At 43.0% G+C, this 17,652-nt stretch overlaps 1 long non-coding RNA gene across 1 annotated transcript in view; it reads left to right on the top strand.

The window, feature by feature from the left end:
• The window catches only part of LOC309623641, a 50,465-nt gene extending 35,086 nt beyond the window's left edge, over positions 1-15,379 (top strand). Inside the window, exon 3 of the long non-coding RNA XR_014241437.1 lies at positions 14,055-15,379. This is a non-coding gene — a long non-coding RNA (uncharacterized lncRNA). The remainder of the gene's footprint in view (positions 1-14,054) is intronic.
• Positions 15,380-17,652: the final 2,273 nt, after the last annotated feature.

Genomic DNA, 17,652 nt, shown 5'->3' with positions numbered 1-17,652 from the left:
AATTATGGTTTTCTCTGGATATATACCCAGGAGCGGGATTGCTGGATCATATGGTAGCTCAATTTTTAGTTTTTTAAGGAACCTCCATACTGTTCTTCACAGTGGTTTTATCAATTTACATTCCCACCAACAGTGTAGGAGAGTTCCCTTTTCTCCACACCCTCACCAGCATTTATTTTTGGTAGACTTTTTGATGATGGCCATTCTGACCAGTGTAGTTTTGATTTACATTTCTCTAATAATTAGCAATGTTGAGCATCTTTTCATGTGGTTTTTGGCCATCTGTATGTATTCTTTGGAGAAATGTCTATTTTTGATTGGGTTGTTTGTTTTTTTGATATTGAGCTCAAGAGCTGTTTGTATATTTTGGAGATTAATCCTACATTGGTCGCATCATTGCAAATATTTTCTCCCATTCTGTGGGTTTTTTCGTTTTGTTTATGGTTTCCTTTGCTATACAAAAGCTTTTAAGTTTAATTAGGACCCATTTGTTTTTGTTTTTATTTTCATTACTCTAGGAGGTAGATCAAAAAAGATATTGCTGCGATTTATGACAAAGAGTGTTCTGCCTATGTTTTCCTCTAAGAGTTTTGTAGTATCCGGTCTTCATTTACATCTTTAATCCATATTGAGTTTATTTTTTGTGTATGATGTTAGAGAATGTTCTAATTTCATTTTTTACATGTAGCTGTCCAATTTTCCCAACATCACTTATTGAAGAGACTCTCTTTTCTCCATTGTATATTCTTTCCTCCTTTGTTGTAGATTAATTGACCATAGGTGTGTGGGTTTATTCTGGGCTTTCTATCCTGTTATATTGATCTATATTTCTGTTTTTTTGCCAGTACCATACTGTCTTGATGACTATAGCTTTGTAGTATAGTCCGAAGTCAGGGAGCCTGATTCTTCCAGCTCCGTTTTTCTTTCTCAGGATTGCTTTGGCTATTTGGGGTCTTTTGTGTCTCCATACAAATTAAAAATTTTTTTGTTCTGGTTCTGTGAAAAATGCCATTGGTAATTTGATAGGGATTGCATTGAATCTGTAGATTGCTTTGGGTAGTATAGTCATTTTGGCAATATTGATTCTTCCAATCCAAGAACAGGGTATGTCTTTCCATCTGTTTGAGTCATCTTTGATTTCTTTCATCAGCATCTTATAGCTTTCAGAGTACAAGGCTTTTGCCTCCTTAGGTAGGTTTATTCCTAGGTATTTTATTCTTTTTGATGTGGTGGTAAGTGGGATTGTTTCCTTAATTTCTCTTTCTGATCTTTTGTTGTTAGTGTATGCAAATGCAAGAGATTTCTGTGTATTAATTTAGTATCCTGCAACTTTACCAAATTCATTGATGAGCTCTAGTAGCTTTCTGGTAGCATCTTTAGGATTTTCTTTGGATAGTGTTGTGTCATCTGCAAACAGTTACAGTTTTACTTCTTCTTTTCCAATTTGGATTACTTTTATTTCTTTTTCTTCTCTGATTGCCATGGCTAGGACTTCCAAAACTATGTTGAATAAAAGTGGCGGGAGTGGACATCCTTGTCTTGTTCCTGATCTTAGAGAAAATGCTTTCGGCTTTTCACTGTTGAGTTTGATGTTAGCTGTGTGTTTGTCATATATGACCCTTATTATGTTGAAGTAGATTCCCTCTATGACCATTTTCTGGAGAGATTTTTAATCATACATTGGTGTTAAATTTTGTCAAAAGCTTTTTCTGCATCTATTGAGATGATCATATGGTTTTTATTCTTCAGTTTTTTAATATGGTGTATCACACTGATTTGATTTGTGAATATTGAAAAATCCTTGTATCACTGGGATAAATCCCACTTGATAATGGTGTATGATCCTTTTAATGTATTGTTGGATTCAGTTTTCTAGTATTTTGTTGAGGATTTTTGTATCTATGTTCATCAGTGATGTTGGTCTGTAATTTTCTTTTTTTGTGGTATCTTTGTCTGGTTTTGGTATCAGGGTGATGGTGGCCTCATAGAATGAGTTTGGGAGTGTTCCTACCTCTGCAATTTTTGGGAATAGTTTCAGAAGGATAGGTGTTAACTCTTCCCTAAATGTTTCATAGAATTCACCTGTGAAGCCATCTGGTCCTGGACTTTTGTTTGTGGGAAGTTTTCAGATCACAGTTTCAATTTCAGTACTTGTGATTGGTCTGTTCATATTTTCTATTTCTTCCTGGTTCAGTCTTAGGAGATTGTACCTTTCTAAGAATTTGTCCATTTCTTCTAGGTTGTCCATTTTATAGGCATATAGTTGCTCATAGTAGTCTCTTATGATCCTTTGTATTTCTGTAGTGTCAGTTGTAACTTCTTTTTCATTTCTAATTTTATTGATTTGAGCCCTCTCCCTTTTTTTCTTGATGAGTCTGGTTAAAGGTTTATCAATTTTGTTTATCTTTTCAAAGAACCATTTTTTTAGTTTCATTGATCTTTTCTATTGTTTTCCTTGTCTCTATTTCATTTATTTCTCCTCTGATCTTTATGTTTTCTTTCCTTCCGCTAACTTTGGGTTTTGTTTGTTCTTCTTTCTCTAGTTGCATTAGGTGTACGGTTAGGTTGTTTATTTGAGATTTTTCTTGTTTCCTGAGGTAAGATTGTATTGTTATGAGCTTCCCTCTTAGAACTGCTTTTGCTGCATCCGATAGGTTTCGGATTGTCATGTTTTCATTGCCATTTGTCTCTAAGTGTTTTTTATTTCCTCTTTGATTTTTTCAGTGATCCATTGGTTGTTTAGTAACATATTGTTTAGCCTCCAAGTGTTTCTGTTTTTTACAGTTTTTTTCTTTTAGTTCATTTCTAATCTAATAGTGTTTTGGTCAGAAAAGATGCTTGATATGATTTCAGCTTTCTTTTTTTAAATTATTATTTATTTATTTATTTATATTTGGCTGCATTGGGTCTTCGTTGCTATGCACGGGCTTTCTTTAGTTGTGGTGAGCAGGGGCTACTCTTGGTTGTGGTGCGTGGGCTTCTCATTGCGGTGGCTTTTCTTGTTGCGGAGCACAGGCTCTAGGCACGCAGACTTCAGTAGTTGTGGTACATGGGCTCAGTAATTGTGGCATGTGGGCTCTAGAGCTCAGGCTCAGTAGTTGTTGTACACGGTCTTAGTTGTTCCATGGCATGTGGTATCTTCCTGGACCAGGGCTCGAACCTGTGTCCCCTACATTGGCAGGCGGGTTCTTAACCATTGTGCCACCAGGGAAGTCCTGATTTCAGTTTTCTTAAATTTATCGAGGCTTGCTTTGTGGCCCAGCACATGATCTATCCTGGAGAATGTTCCATGTGCACTTGAGTAGAACGTGCATTCTTCTGCTTTTGGATGGAATGCTCTATAAATAACATTTAAGTCCATCTGATCTAATGTGTCATTTAAGGCCAATGTTTCTTTATTGATTCTCTGTCTGGATGATCTGTCCATTGATATAAGTGGGGTGTTAAAGTCCCCCACTATTATTGTATTACTGTTGATTTCTCTTTTTTTTTTTTTGCTGTTAGCATTTGCCTTATATATTGAGGTGCTCCTATGTTGGGTGCATATATATTTTCACTTGTTATATCTTCTTCTTGGATTGATCCCTTGATCATTATGTAGTTTCCTTCTTTGTCCCTTGTAACAGTCTTTATTTTAAAGTCTATTTTTTCTGATATGAGTATTGCTACTTCAACTTTCTTTTGATTTCCATTTGCATGGAATACCTTTTTCCATCCCCTCACTTTCAGTCTGTATGTGTTCCTAGATGTGAAGCAGGTCACTTGTAGACAGCATATATATAGGTCTTATTTTTGTATCCATTCAGCCTGGCTTTTGGTTGGAGCATTTAATCCATTTACATTTAAGGTAATTATTGATGTGTGTGTCCTATTGCCATTTATTTTCTTAATTGTTTTGGGTTTGTTTTTGTAGGTCTTTTTTGTTCCCTTCCTCTTTTGTTCTCTTCTCTTGTGCTTTGATGACCATCTTTAGTATTATGTTTGGATTGCTTTTTTGTTTTTGTTTGTGTATCTATTGTAGTGTTTTGGCTTGCATTTCCCATGAGGTTTTGATAAAGCAGTCTACATATATACGAGTTTGTCGTAAGTTGCGGATCTCTTAATTTCAAATGCAATTCCCATTTTCTGCATTCGTATTCTCCTCACGGTTGCTGGTTTTGATATCATATTTGTGTACGGATGATTTCCTGCTTTCACTGTATGTTTACTTTACCAGTGAGTTTTCCCATTTGTGATTTTCTTGTTTCTAGTTGTGGCCTCTTTGTTTTCCCCCTTTGTCTAGAGAAGTTCCTTTAGCATTTGTTGTAAAGCTCTTTTGGAGGTACTGAATTCTCTTAGCTTTTACTTTTCTGTAAAGCTTTTGATTTCCCCATCAGATCTGAACAAAAGCCTTGCTGGATAGAGTATTCTTGGTTGTAGGATTTTCCCTTTTATTGCTTTAAATATATTGTGCACCTCCCTGCTAGCCTGCAGAGTTTCTGCTGAATAATCAGATGATAACCTTATGGCGATTCCCTTGTATGTTTTTTTTTTTTTAATTTTTATTTATTTTTGGCTGTGTTGGGTCTTTGTTGCTGTGCACAGGCTTTCTCTAGTTGTGGAGAGCGGGGGCTACTCTTCATTGTGGTGTGTGGGCTTCTTATTGTGGTGGCTTCTCTTGTTGCGGAGCATGGGCTCTAGGCACACGGGCTTCAGTAGTTGTGGCGTGTGGGCTCAGTAGTTGTGGCTCACGGGCTCTAGAGTGCAGGCTCAGTAGTTGTGGTGCACAGGCTTAGTTGCTCCATGGCATGTGGGATCTTCCCGGACCAGGGATTGAACCTGTGTCCCCTGCATTGGCAGGCAGATTCTTAATCACTGTACCACCAGGAAGTCCCCCTTGTATGTTATTTGTTGCTTTTGTCTTGTTGCTTTTAATATTTTCTCTTTGTCTTTAATTTTTGTCAGTTTGATTAATATGTTCCTCCTTGGGTTTATCCTATATGGGACTCTGTGTTTCTTGGACTTGAGTGAGTGTTTCCTTTCCCATGTTAGGGAATTTTTTGGTTATTATCTCTTCAAATATTTTCTCAGGCCCTTTCTCCCTCTCTTGTTCTTCTAGGACCACTATAATGCAAGTGTTGGTGCATTTAATGTTGTCCCAGAATTCTCTTAGACTGTCCTCATTTCTTTTCATTCTTTTTTCTTTATTCTCTTCCCCAACAGTGATTTCCATCAATCTGTCTTCTAGCTCACTTATTCGTTCTGCCTCATTTATTCTGCTATTGATTCCTTCTAGTGTAGTTTTCATTTCAGTTGTTGTATTGTTCACTCTGTTCTTTAAATCTTCTAGCTCTTTGTTAAACATTTCTTGTATCTTCTCAGTCTGTGCCTCCATTCTTTTTCTGAGATATTGGATCATCTTTACTATCATTACTCTGAATTCTTTTACAAGTAGATTGCCCATCTCCACTTCACTTAGTTGTTCTTCTGGGGTTTTATCTTGTTCCTTCATCTGGAACATATTTCTCTGCTGTCTCATTTTGTCTAACTTTCTGTGTTTGTGGTCTCCGTTCCACAGGCTGCAGGATTGTAGTTCCTCTTGCTTCTGGTGTCTGTCCCCTGGTGGGTTAGTTTGGTCCGGGGCTTGTGCAGGCTTCCTGGTAGGAGGGACTGAGGCCTGCCCACTGGTGGGTGAGCTGGGTCTTGTCCCTCTGGTGGGCAGGGCCGTGTCAAGTGGTGTGTTAAGAAGTGACTATGGGCTCAGGATGACTTTAGGCAACCTGTCTGCTTATGGGTGGGGCTGTGTTCCCTCCCTGTTGGTTGTTTGGCCTGAGGCATCCTAGCACTGGAGCCTGCAGGCTGTTGGGTGGGACCAGGTCTCAGTGCCAAAATGGCCACCTCTAGGAGAGCTCACATCAATGAATATTCCCTGGGGCCTCTGCCACCAGTGTCCTTATCCCCATGGTGAGCCACAGCCGACCTGCCTCCCCAGGAGACGCTCCAAGACCTGCAGGTAGGTCTGGCCCAGGCTCCTATGGAGTCACTACTTTGCCCTGGGTCCCAGTGCATGTGAAACCTTGTGTATGCCATCCAAGAGTGGAGTTTCTGTTTCCCCCAGTCCTGTGGAGCTCCTGCTCTCAAGACCCACTTGCCTTCAAAGTGAAATGCTCTCAGTCTCCTCCTCCTGATGCCAGCCCCCAGGCTGAGGAGCCTGACATGGGGCTCAGAACTCTCACTTCTATGGGAGAATCTCTGTGATATAATTATTTTCCAATTTGTGGGTCACCCACCTGGTGGGTATGGGATTTGATTATATCACGAAAGTGCTCCTCCTACTGTCTCATTGTGGCTTCTTCTTTGTCTTTGGATGTAGAGTATCTTTTTTGGTAGGTTCTAGTCTTTTTTGATGATGGTTGTTCAGCAGTTAGTTATGATTTTGGTGTTTTCGTGAGAGGAGGGGAGTTCAAGTCCTTCTACTCCACCATCTTGTCCCAGCCAAACTCTACTCTAGCTCCTTTAGGTGGCAGCCTCCAGGCATAGCCCATTTTTCAGACACAGACCTGAATAATTCAGCCCTGGATACCTAGCATTTGGGTGTGTTGTTCTCACCTATCCTAGGTATTCGTCTTGCTGCTCAGTTTTGCTCATCATCTTCCCCAGCCCTTCTGATTTGATCCATTCCCTTGCATTCCCAGCAGCAACCCTGGCTCCCTTTCAGTCTGGCCTCTGCCTCTCTATTCCCTCAGGACACTCTGGGAACAATGCCCATCATCTGGATGGATGGCGGCCCCACCTGCCTCTCCCCAGCGTTGTGTGCGAGTCCAAGACAATTTTTGCAAGATCCCTAGAGGCCAGCAGTTTTGAGTAATGTGTGATGCACAGGGAAGATGTGTGTCCACTGTTGTCTGACCTTAGGTCGACTGCCTTATGGTGTAAGAACAGAGTTCAGAGGACCTCCAGCAGGACTCACTAACCTCTGTGGAGGTAATAAAGGATCAACTGAGTCACATTCTACAGAGCCACCAAGAATGGATGAGATGAGTCTTGGCCTCAGGTTTGGCTCATTTCTGTAACCATCTGCCTCTAGTCGCTTTCTTCCCTGTGGGGCTCCCATGGGAGCAGCTGTCCAGCTGTGCCTCTTTACACAGGCTGTTGTAGGATCTCCTGGGAATGGTCACGCCCCTGCCCTCCCCTATACGGTGCTCTCCGTACACACACATGCACAAACCTACATAACCAGGAGTTGTATGCAGGTTGCAATTGCTTAATTAAAAAAGAAACTTAGGACTCAAGGGCTCCCTTCTGATTGTTTTACATTTTCATCTTGTAATCTTTGCTTCTGTGTTGATGGGTTGACTCTTTAAGCTATATTAGGATGCTGGTCCTGTATTTTGCATAATTATGAGCTATCATCTTTTCTTCACACACACTTGTCTTTTGTGTTAATTCTGACTTTGAGTGTCTCCATTTCCAATTCTGTTATCTCTCCTGTGTGACTAAATTGTTTGTATTTTTCTGCTTGCACAGGGTCTGAATATATAGGAAGTTACACCAACAACTCAGCTCTCAAGAAATTGATTTTCATAGTTAGCTTCTTTTGGGTGGGAGACACAGAGACTCGCTCAAGTTGCCTTGAGAAAACTGGTGGTGGGAGTAAAGATACACATAGAATATGACATTCTCTCTCTGTCTCTCCCCCTGCAGAGCATCTCTGCCTCTCTCTGTGTGTTTGCTTTCCTTTCCTCCTTCTTCTAACCAGCTTTCCTAGAGATTCTGCTGCTTCATCATTTCAGATGGCTCATGATACATCATGGCCTCATGTGCCACAGCTCGACCTCATGAGCTTTCTGTTTCAGATACCACCTCTCACCTACTTGCCTCAATGTGTTTTTCAGCTCAAATTCACCAGAGTTGGATGGGCTAAGCTCAGCTTATCTTTTTCTCACAGTCGTTGGCCTGTCTGTGGTTTGGTTGCCCTTGAGTCAGGTGCTCTGCTCATCAATCTCATGCAGTGTGTGTGACTGGGGGAGATCATGATTAAACAGGGCAAAGCATGGCCCCCAAAGAAGTCACAGGCTGTGGTCAGTAGACAATTTCCCTTAAAGGAGGTTGTGGGCAGGGGGGATATCAATGTATATGGCTAGTACATTGGTTAACTAACAATCTCATCAATTATTTACCCAGAGAATCAGGAAATTAAAATAGATGTTATAAATTCTATTCATGAAAATTCGTATTCCCTACTCACTAGAAATCCCCTCAGCCATTCAATGAGTATTTACTTTTTTCCCCAGACAAAACAGGCCTAAACATCTTGGTTTCACATCCACCACAGATTATAAGCAGCAAATCTAAGAGGGCAAAGAAGGACTAATGCAGACAGATACTAATAGCATTGAGAGTCAGTAACCAAGAGGCTGACAGCATGGCAGAAAATCTATGAAAAGCAGACCCAAGAACTCAAATAGCATGGTAGTCTGGGACCACTTAAAATGTAGGTTAAAAACAGTTGTATGTACTTCAACAGTCCCGAGGACATTGCTGTTTTAGAGCCTCGTTAACTGCAGCTAATGTTCACATTGGTGAACCTGGAGTATAAAAGGAAAGGCTAAAGGCTAAATTATGTTTAGAATATCCAGCTTAGGAAGGCAAGAAATTATATAACGCACTTAAGAAAAATTTCCATGCACATTTAAAAATCGGTGTTTAAATAAGTAAGCACTCAGCTATCCAAAGCAAGCTATTTGCTAAGTGTTCTAGTGCAGCCACAGTCATAAACATGTGCTTTTTAATATTGGCTCTCAAGAATAAGGATGGTAAAATGCCCTTGTTCCTTCAAGCTGCCCAGAAAAGACTATCCTATTAAATCTCTCAAAACCAAGATATATACCAGGAGGCACTGAGGTATGCCAGTTAAAAGCATGTGCTTTGCAGTTCAGTCAGTCTGGGTTTGAATTCTGGGAACTTGAAGTAATCTCTTGACAGGCCTAAGCCTCCATTTCCACATCAGGAAAATGGACACAGTAATATATCTCTCAAAGAATCGTGAGAGTTTAATGTTTAATGTCCACAGACATTTTTATTTTTTATTTTTATAAATTTATTTATTTTTGGCTGTGTTGGGTCTTCATTGCTGTGCGTGGGCCTTCTCTAGTTGCGGCGAGCGGGCTACTCTTCATTGCAGTGTGCAGGCTTCTCATTGCGGTTGTTTCTTGAGCAGAGCACGGGCTCTAGGGACGCGGGCTTCAGTAGCTGTGGCATGCGGGCTCAGTAGTTGTGGCTCGCGGGCTGTAAAGTGCAGGCCCAGTAGTTGTGGCGCACAGGCTTCGTTACTCTGCGGCATGTGGGATCTTCCCAGACCAGGGCTCGAACCTGTGTCCCCTGCATTGGCAGGTGGATTCTTAACCACTGCACCACCAGGGAAGTCCCCACAGACGTTTTTACCTTCATTGGAATTTTAAATTTTTATGTAGTCTTCTAAATAGATAAAACAATGAAATTCATTTGCTTCTAATTTATCTGCTTCTCAATTTTTTTCCCTATAGGACAGTGGCTCTTAATAGAAAAAGACTACAATAACACCTTAGCTCAAATCTGTTTATAAGATTAGACACATAGCTTTTCTAGAGGGGGTGGGACAAATGGGAAGCCCTAAAAGAGACAGGGGAAGAAAAGGATGGCTTCAGTCTCCAAGTGGAAACATGAAGACACAGGGTTTGTTTGTTTGTTTGTTTGTTTGGAAAAGGGATGGAAGGAAAGCAGGGGGTGGTTTGAAGGTGAGAAGGGACACTGGAAAGCAGGCAGGAGATGCAGAAGACAATTTTTAAAGATCTCAGAAATAGTCCTAAGGTTATTGCCTTGGTTAAATTATGATTTTTTAAATGTTCTCAAAAGAGTAATTAGAGAATTTTAATCAACATGACTTTTCCTTTCTGTCCTGACTCCTGCCCCCTTAATAGGTGACTTGATTCAGTGTTCAAAAAGCCACCATGAAAGAATAAGTTGACTGTGATGTCTCCAGAATCCTTGAAATCTTGGGTTGTTAGAGAGTACCTCTGACACATGGTTTACCTGCCTGCCCGGGAATTTAATCACCTTGGTCATATTCCTTCAAATAACCATTATTATATTCCTTTTAAAAATAAACAACTTAGGTTTCTCAGAATCCCTGATCTGAGAGAGAGAAATTTAACTGTCAGTTGCAAGGTGAAGACATCAATTTCATGATGAATAGAAAATTGAAAAAGAGAGGGCATATTCACCTCATGCTGTTCCCTAGAGCTGGTATAACAACATGCAATGAACAAAATTCAAAATAATACATGTACCAATGTCCCCTTTAACCGTGTGCATAAAGATTCCACCTCTGAACTATCCCATAACACTGACAATCTTCAGTCACAGACTAGACATACGGGTCCATCTCATCATATTAGTCTTTTTTCTTTTTTAGGGATTCTTCCACTGTTTTTTTTTTTTTTTAGAAGTTAAACATTTTTCTGATGTTACTAGGGACTTGGGTTTATTTGTTTTTAATAAAAGTGGCTCTTGGCATCAGTAGATTGTTGTTTTATAGCCAAATTCTCAAATATCATTAAAAGATCCCACCCATATTCATCTAGAGAGCTAATATAACAGAATTTTTGCAAACAGGTGCTGCAAAGCCATACATTCTTCTGTGTGCACCTGATTAAACAATAGATAAATCCTTCTGTCTGGGGTAAGCCAGTGGAAACCAGCCTCAACTCATAAAAAAGACTGAGGATGGCTAAGAGGTTTCAAGCTGTGTGCCAGTCTCCATCACATACTTGCTGATGTGCTTTGCTGAGTGCTTTGTTGAGAAGGGTTTTAAGTCTGGATCCCTGCTCATCAAGAAAGAGTTCTATGATTAATTAGTGATGTCTGCTTTAGGTGCAGGGTAGGAAAGTGATAGCATGTTTGCCACTTACCACTTTGGTAGAAGATCTTTGACATTGAAAATTTAGAATTTGTCATTTTGGCCACTTACCAACTTTCCCGAAGAATCTATGATGTGGGCTTCCCTGGTGATGCGGTGGTTAAGAATCTGCCTGCCGGGCTTCCCTGGTGGCGCAGTGGTTGAGAATCTGCCTGCCAATGCAGGGCACACGGGTTCGAGCCCTGGCCTGGGAGGATCCCACATGCCGCGGAGCAACTAGGCCCGTGAGCCACAATTACTGAGCCTGCGCGTCTGGAGCCCGTGCTCCACAACAAGAGAAGCCACAATAGTGAAGAGGCCCGCGCACCGCGATGAAGAGTGGCCCCCGCTTGCCGCACATGGAGAAAGCCCTCGCACAGAAACGAAGACCCAACATAGCCATCAATCAATCAATAAATAAATCTTAAAAAAAAAAAAAAGATGTGACTGCATATCAGCATCAATAGTAACTAAAATACGATCCCAATATTAAAAAAAAACAAAAAAAACAAACACTTACTGAGAAGCAAGGGGAAAGAAAGCAGGCAGGTTAGCACGCTTAGGGTAGGGTGAAAGTGGGGTAGAAGGTCCGCTCTATCTGACTCCTGGTTGTGCAATGCTCACACTTCTGACTTTTTCTCAGCTACATCAGCCTTGCCCAATGATGGGGAGGTTACGAGGACCGTAATAGGGAAGAACGTTTTGTATCCTATTACAAGCTAATAACTAAAGGGATCTTGCCTATAAGCTTAAATTATACATAATGGCTCATCTCTGGGGATCCTTTCTCCCAGATAATGAGCATGAAGCTAAAATACCTTTGTTTAGCTCACAGGAAACATCCTGACCAGGCCTACCTGTGAATGACTGCGGGGAGGAAGAAATTAACACATCCTTCCAGAGGCTGATGGGAACCAGGAAATGTTTGACTTTACTCCCTCCCCGTTTAGTGTAAAAGAAGCCTGAATTATAACTCAGGCAAGATGGTTCTTTGGGGGCATGAGCCCACCATCTTCTTGGTTTGCTGGCTTTCCAAAGTCGTTATTGCTTGCCCAGCAACTCGTCTCGCGATTATTGGCCTGTTGTGGAGCAAGCAGTACAAGCTTAGACTCGGTAACAGAACCAGAGTTGAAGTTTGTGATATTTTTAATTGTATGTGTCAACTTGGCTAGGCTATGGTACCCAGATGTTTGGTCAAACACTAATGTAGATGTTTCTGTGAAGGAATATTTTTTAAAAATATTTATTTATTTGTTTATTTATTTATTTATTTTGGCTGTGCTGGATCTTAGTTGCAGCACTCGGGATCTTCATTGCAGCATTCAGGATCTTTAGTTGCGGCATGTGAGCTTTTTTTTTTTTTTTTAGTTGTGGCATGCGGGCTTCTTAGTTGCACCACGTGGACTTTTAGTTGCAGCATGCATGAGGGATCTAGTTCCCTGACCAGGGATCAAACCTGGGCCCCCTGCATTGGGAGCTCAGAATCCTACCCGCTGGACCACCAGGGAAGTCCCTGAAGGAATATTTTGGAGGAGATTAATATTTAAATCAGTAGACTTTGAATAAAGCAGATTGTACTCCATAATGTGGGTTGGCCTTATCCAATCAGTTGAAGGCCTTAAGAAAAAGACTGATCTCTCCAGACAGAGAAGGAATTTCTGCCAGAAAACTGCTTTCAGACTCAAACTGCATCTGGGTCTCCAGCCTGCTAACCTACTTTGCCAATTTTGGACTTACCAGCCTCCATAATCACATGAGCCAATTCTTTAAAATAAGTTTGTCTCTCTACACACATATATACATATATACATCTATATATCTGTATACCTCTCTCTCTCTCTCTCTCTGTGTATATATATATATATATATATATATATATATATATATATATATATATATACACACACACACACACACATACACATACACATATATGTACACACACACACACTTTATTGATTCTGTTTCTCTGGAGAACCCTGATTAATACAAGGTTGAACGCAGGGCCTCAACCTGGAGCCAACACACACATATTCTATCAGTCACAGGGTCGAGGACACCTGGCCAGTAGATACAGCTCACTGATCAGCCTGCTCTATGGCCAAGGGTTTTATCTTCATTTCTAGGGCAGAGCACACATGAGGCTGAAGTGGGACCAACATGGGAATTTTCAAATTGGTATCAACCGGACATGCTTTGCACCTTATGACCTGGTCTCTCCATTCCTTTCTATCTACAAGGAACACTCTTCTTCATTCTATGTTTATAGATTCCTAACTTACTGTTTTTAACACATCTTATGCATTTTGCTCATAGTTCATAAACTCTTTGCTTTCTATCTCTACTTAAGACTTCTTATGAGTTACATCCAGCCCATTTGTTTCTCTTATCTTCTGTAGCAGAATTGAATATTATCACATAGTACAGCAAAGTGTATTTTGATTTCTGTAGACCCAGAAGCACTGCCTAGAAGCCAGGCTGGGGGCGGGGGAGGAGCACGGGGAGGAACACGACTCTGCCTGGTAACTGCTGGCTCCGTCGCAGGCAGGGATCCGTGATTATGTTGCACTTAGAGCAATGATTGCCTCCCTTGATGTGGCTCTAGACGGTACCATTTTCGAGAATTAAAGTTTTTCTTTAGGAGATGTATTTGTATCTGAATGATGGTTACCCTACTGAAGGACAGGAAGAACCCTCGTTCTGTACCAGCCACTGAACAGGAGCTCTCAGACCCAGCTGATGGGTCACCTGTTACTCCTCCCCTACAGCCCCGCCCCCATCCCCATTCTGGGATTAGTGTGGAGGGACCAAATACATCAGACTTTGGCTAAAGTACCACCAGGAATTACCATGTCTATCTAGGGAGAAGAGGAGGAAGCGTTCTAGGGTGACACCAACTGTCTTGGTAGGAAAGGGGATTCCCTAAGGAGGAGAGTGGGTATTTGCACTGTGGCCTGGAAGAGAGGGGAGCTGAGGGTAGGAGAGCAAGACGAGAAGTTCAAGAGTCCCGGTGGGGCTTTCTTATACAGGGTTGGACTTCTCTGATGCCTTACTCTTGGATCAGGAGGAGAACCACATGAAATGGACAGATTTTCCCCTCTGATGTTATAATTCTCCCTGTTTATCCCCAACCATTCAGCTAAGTCTGACACATCAAGGACCTTTGCTGCAATCGTGTTGTGGGGAGCAGGATGGAGCATCAAGGGATAGGATGGAAAAGGGAAGGGCAGCCTGCCTCATCATCTCCCCCTGGGACTGCCCGGGGAGGGACAGGTGTTCTATCAAGGGACCTCTGCCCGGGAGATCCATGCACAGATGTCAGCAGAGATGTGAATGGAAGAAGAGGCATCTGCCAGCTGGACATCCCTGGGATGAAGGGAGACAAATGTCCTCATTCTTAAAAGCAATGAACTTGACTACATTAACAACACATTTTGAGTTTCTCCTTAGGCCAGCTCCTTTATCCTTGTGCCTCCCAGAACCTATAACGGAAAGGAAAAATAAAAAACAAAACATGCAAAAACCAATAGCGGTTGGTCTTAGATTGCACAGAGGGCTGAAGTGGGATTCATCTGCATATCTGAGGAAAGCCAAACTCAATGGACTCCTAGGCGTTTTGGCATAGAAAGAAGATGAGGCCTCACGTTCGCGGCCTTCCCCTCCACCTTACAGTCATTAATCCTGCTGCAGATGTCCCAGGCCAGCTCGTCCTCCTCCCCTGTGCTGGAGAGGAACCCCACATTTATTCCCTTCATCGCATGCTGCAATGACCTGATTCCCATGTGTCTCCCCCACTGCCTTGTGGTTTACTTGAAGTCAAGGAGCAGGACTTACTCACCACCTAGTGCATTGCTTAGCACATGGTCAGCACTCAAAAAAGATTTGTTGAATGAACAGATGAATGACCCAGCGTTGGACCAGGCTAGAATGAGTTAAGCAGCAGAGCCAAAGGCTGGGAGCCCCAGGCAGGTCAAGGTCAGCTGTGGCATGAGGAGCAAAGGACAGAATCTCCCTGCTGGAGGCAGCATTGCCCCTGCAAACATAACAGGCATTGTAGATCACGTTGGGGTCTACCTCTATTAGAAAATGAAATTTCTAACTCTTATGTGGAGAGGCAGGCAATCCTATTAAGCAACCAAATGTCAGATCTCAAACATTTACACACGTCTTGCCACGAAACATGTTTTTCCGCCAGGGAACCTAGGGAAACTCCATTCTCCCGTGTACACTGTTGCCAGAGTGATAGTGCCGAAACCTGCTCAAAAGCCTCAAGCCCAGGGTTTGCTTACTGTCTGTGGTCACAGCATTTCTGAGGATCTGAGGAAAGCTGTGGTCTCCTTTTTAGAAAAACATACCGAAATTTGTATGCAATTTTGCAAAAACTTGCAATTATAGAGGGTGGTGGCTGTCGCCCACCTCCCCCTATGGTGGCCTCCCATGGCCTTGGACAAGACGTGTCCCCTGAGCTGGCTTTCCTGCCCCCCCCCACCCCTTCCTTTTCCGTCTGCTCACTGCTCCAGCCACTCTGCTCTCTTTCCCACGCCCCAAACACACCTTGTACTTCCCCACCTTTGAACCTGGAGTCAGAGGTCCGGAAGTTCCTTTAAGGCGCCCCGGGGGACAGAAGCTGCTCCTCCACGGTCCCTCGCACAGCCAGGGCCATCAGAGGCGGAGAAGCAGCTGCAGCCTGTTCTGCGGCACCGTCCCGCCCCACCCACCTGGCTGGGCAGCGCCATCTCTGTCTCTTGGCCTCTCTGACTCACCTCTGTCCTTGGACTAGCATTTCCTGCTCTCCCCGACCCCTCGGGGCTCAGATTCCCGGAAATTCCTGCTACAGAGCCTGTCAGAAAAAACAGGATTTGACCCCAGGAGAGCGCTCGGCTTTTTCTCCTCGACCTATTAATTTAACAAAAAATGAGTCAGGCATGGCTGGGGGTCCCTGTGCTTCGTGAGGCAGGGCTGCAGCTGTGAGCCAGACCCAGGTCCTGCCTCGGAGCTCGGTCTTGGAGGCACCTACACCCAGGGAGCCACGCCAGAGACTCAACCACCTGGTACTGGCACGTAGGAGGTGATTTCTAACGTGAGGCCTGAAGGACAAGGCCCGGAGGATGTTCCAAAGAGAAGAAAGTCGGTGGGAAACATCTGAGGCCGGAAGAAAGAGAGGGCGGCGTGATGGTCTGGGAAGTGATTCTGGATGTCTGGACTCCGGAGTGCCAGGAGGGAGCGATGCGAGGCTAGAGAGAAACTGAGGGCCAGGATGAAGGGCTGTGTTCCGACTCTACCCTGAGGGCAGAAGGATCCGCAGAAGGGAAGGTGGGGCTCATCAGAAGCCTTCTCTCAGGCCAGGCTCTCTCCAGGACCCGGTCCTCCCATTTCCTCGTTGCCCTGCAGGCATACACACAAATCCTCAGTGTTTAAGAGCCTGGTGTCTTTTTTTAAACTGCTAATCCCTAAAAGGAGCCAGAAAAGGATAAAAACGATAACCTGTGGGATGGGTGGGGCCTGTAGTGGAGTGACAGGTTCTAGCACCTTCCACTCCCAGGCCCTACCCCTAGTCCCGACTCTCTTGGTCCTAAAAACTCTCCCTTCTCTTTTGTTCCTTGGGGTGGGCTTAAGAAACCCCCCAGACCTCGTTCTCTCACACACTGCAGAGAAGTGGCTCACAAAGTTTTTGACTTCTGACCCTAGAAAGACATTTTACAGCATGACCCAGTAGACACACACACACAAGCAAAATAAATTTCCCAAAACAATATTACACTTTCTACAAATGATACCCTCTGATCTAGTCCAGTCTATTTCTTTCTTTTTTTGGGGAAAGAGGGGCCAGTCATGACCCACTCAACTGATTTCAATATCCACTAATAGGCTGCAACCTGCAGTTTGAAAAGCATTGCTTAGCAGAAGGACATGCTGAGACCTTCCCTAAGAGACCCTCTCTCCAGCCGAGGCAATCCAGATGAAGCCCTAAATGCCCCCTGTCTCCAAGGGTTATTTTGAGGTTTAAACTGCTTCCTGGGCCTCTGCCAGCTGAGAAATGTTCCCCTTTGGTCATCACCTCAAATGGTACAGATCCTAGAAAAGTGTTAGGTCTGGGTGTCGTTCCACCCATGGTCTGCTGAGGACGGCACAGGGAAAAAGGAGCAGGCTGTGTTGTTCATGCCTGCTAGCAACAACAACAGCAGCGGCGACAGCAATAATAATAACACCAACAGCTGCTGTGGTTGACCAGACACTGACTGTGCTGGGCTTTGTCTCACTTAGTCCTCACCACAACCTCTGAGTTGGATATTATCGTTGCCTTACAGAGTGTGAAAGGGAGCACAGGAAACTCAGCAAGGTGACAGCACTAGTAAGAGAATTAGCCTAGGTCGGCTGGACACTGGAGCCCGGGCTTCAACAAACCTGAGTATTCTAGGTGCACCTACTCTAATTTCATTTATTTATTTATAAAGGGTTTTTTTTGATGTGGGCCATTTCTTTTTTTTTAAGTCTTTATTGAGTTTGTTACAATACTGCTTCTGTTTTATGTTTTGGTTTTTTGGCCATGAGGCATGTGGGATCTTAGCTCCCCAACCAGGGATCGAACCCGCACCCCCTGCATTGGAAGGCCCAGCCTTAACCACTGGACCTCCGGGGAAGTCCCTCTAATTTCATTTAGAATGTTGTGTTAGTTTGTTCGGGCTGCTGTAATAAAGCACCACAGACTAGGTGGTTTATCAAAAACAAATTTATTT

Source organism: Balaenoptera borealis (assembly GCF_965194805.1).
Source record: "Balaenoptera borealis genome assembly, chromosome: 1".
NCBI lineage: Eukaryota > Metazoa > Chordata > Mammalia > Artiodactyla > Balaenopteridae > Balaenoptera > Balaenoptera borealis.
The sequence above is the reverse complement of the archived record's forward strand: the minus strand, read 5'-3'. Positions and strand labels throughout refer to the sequence as shown.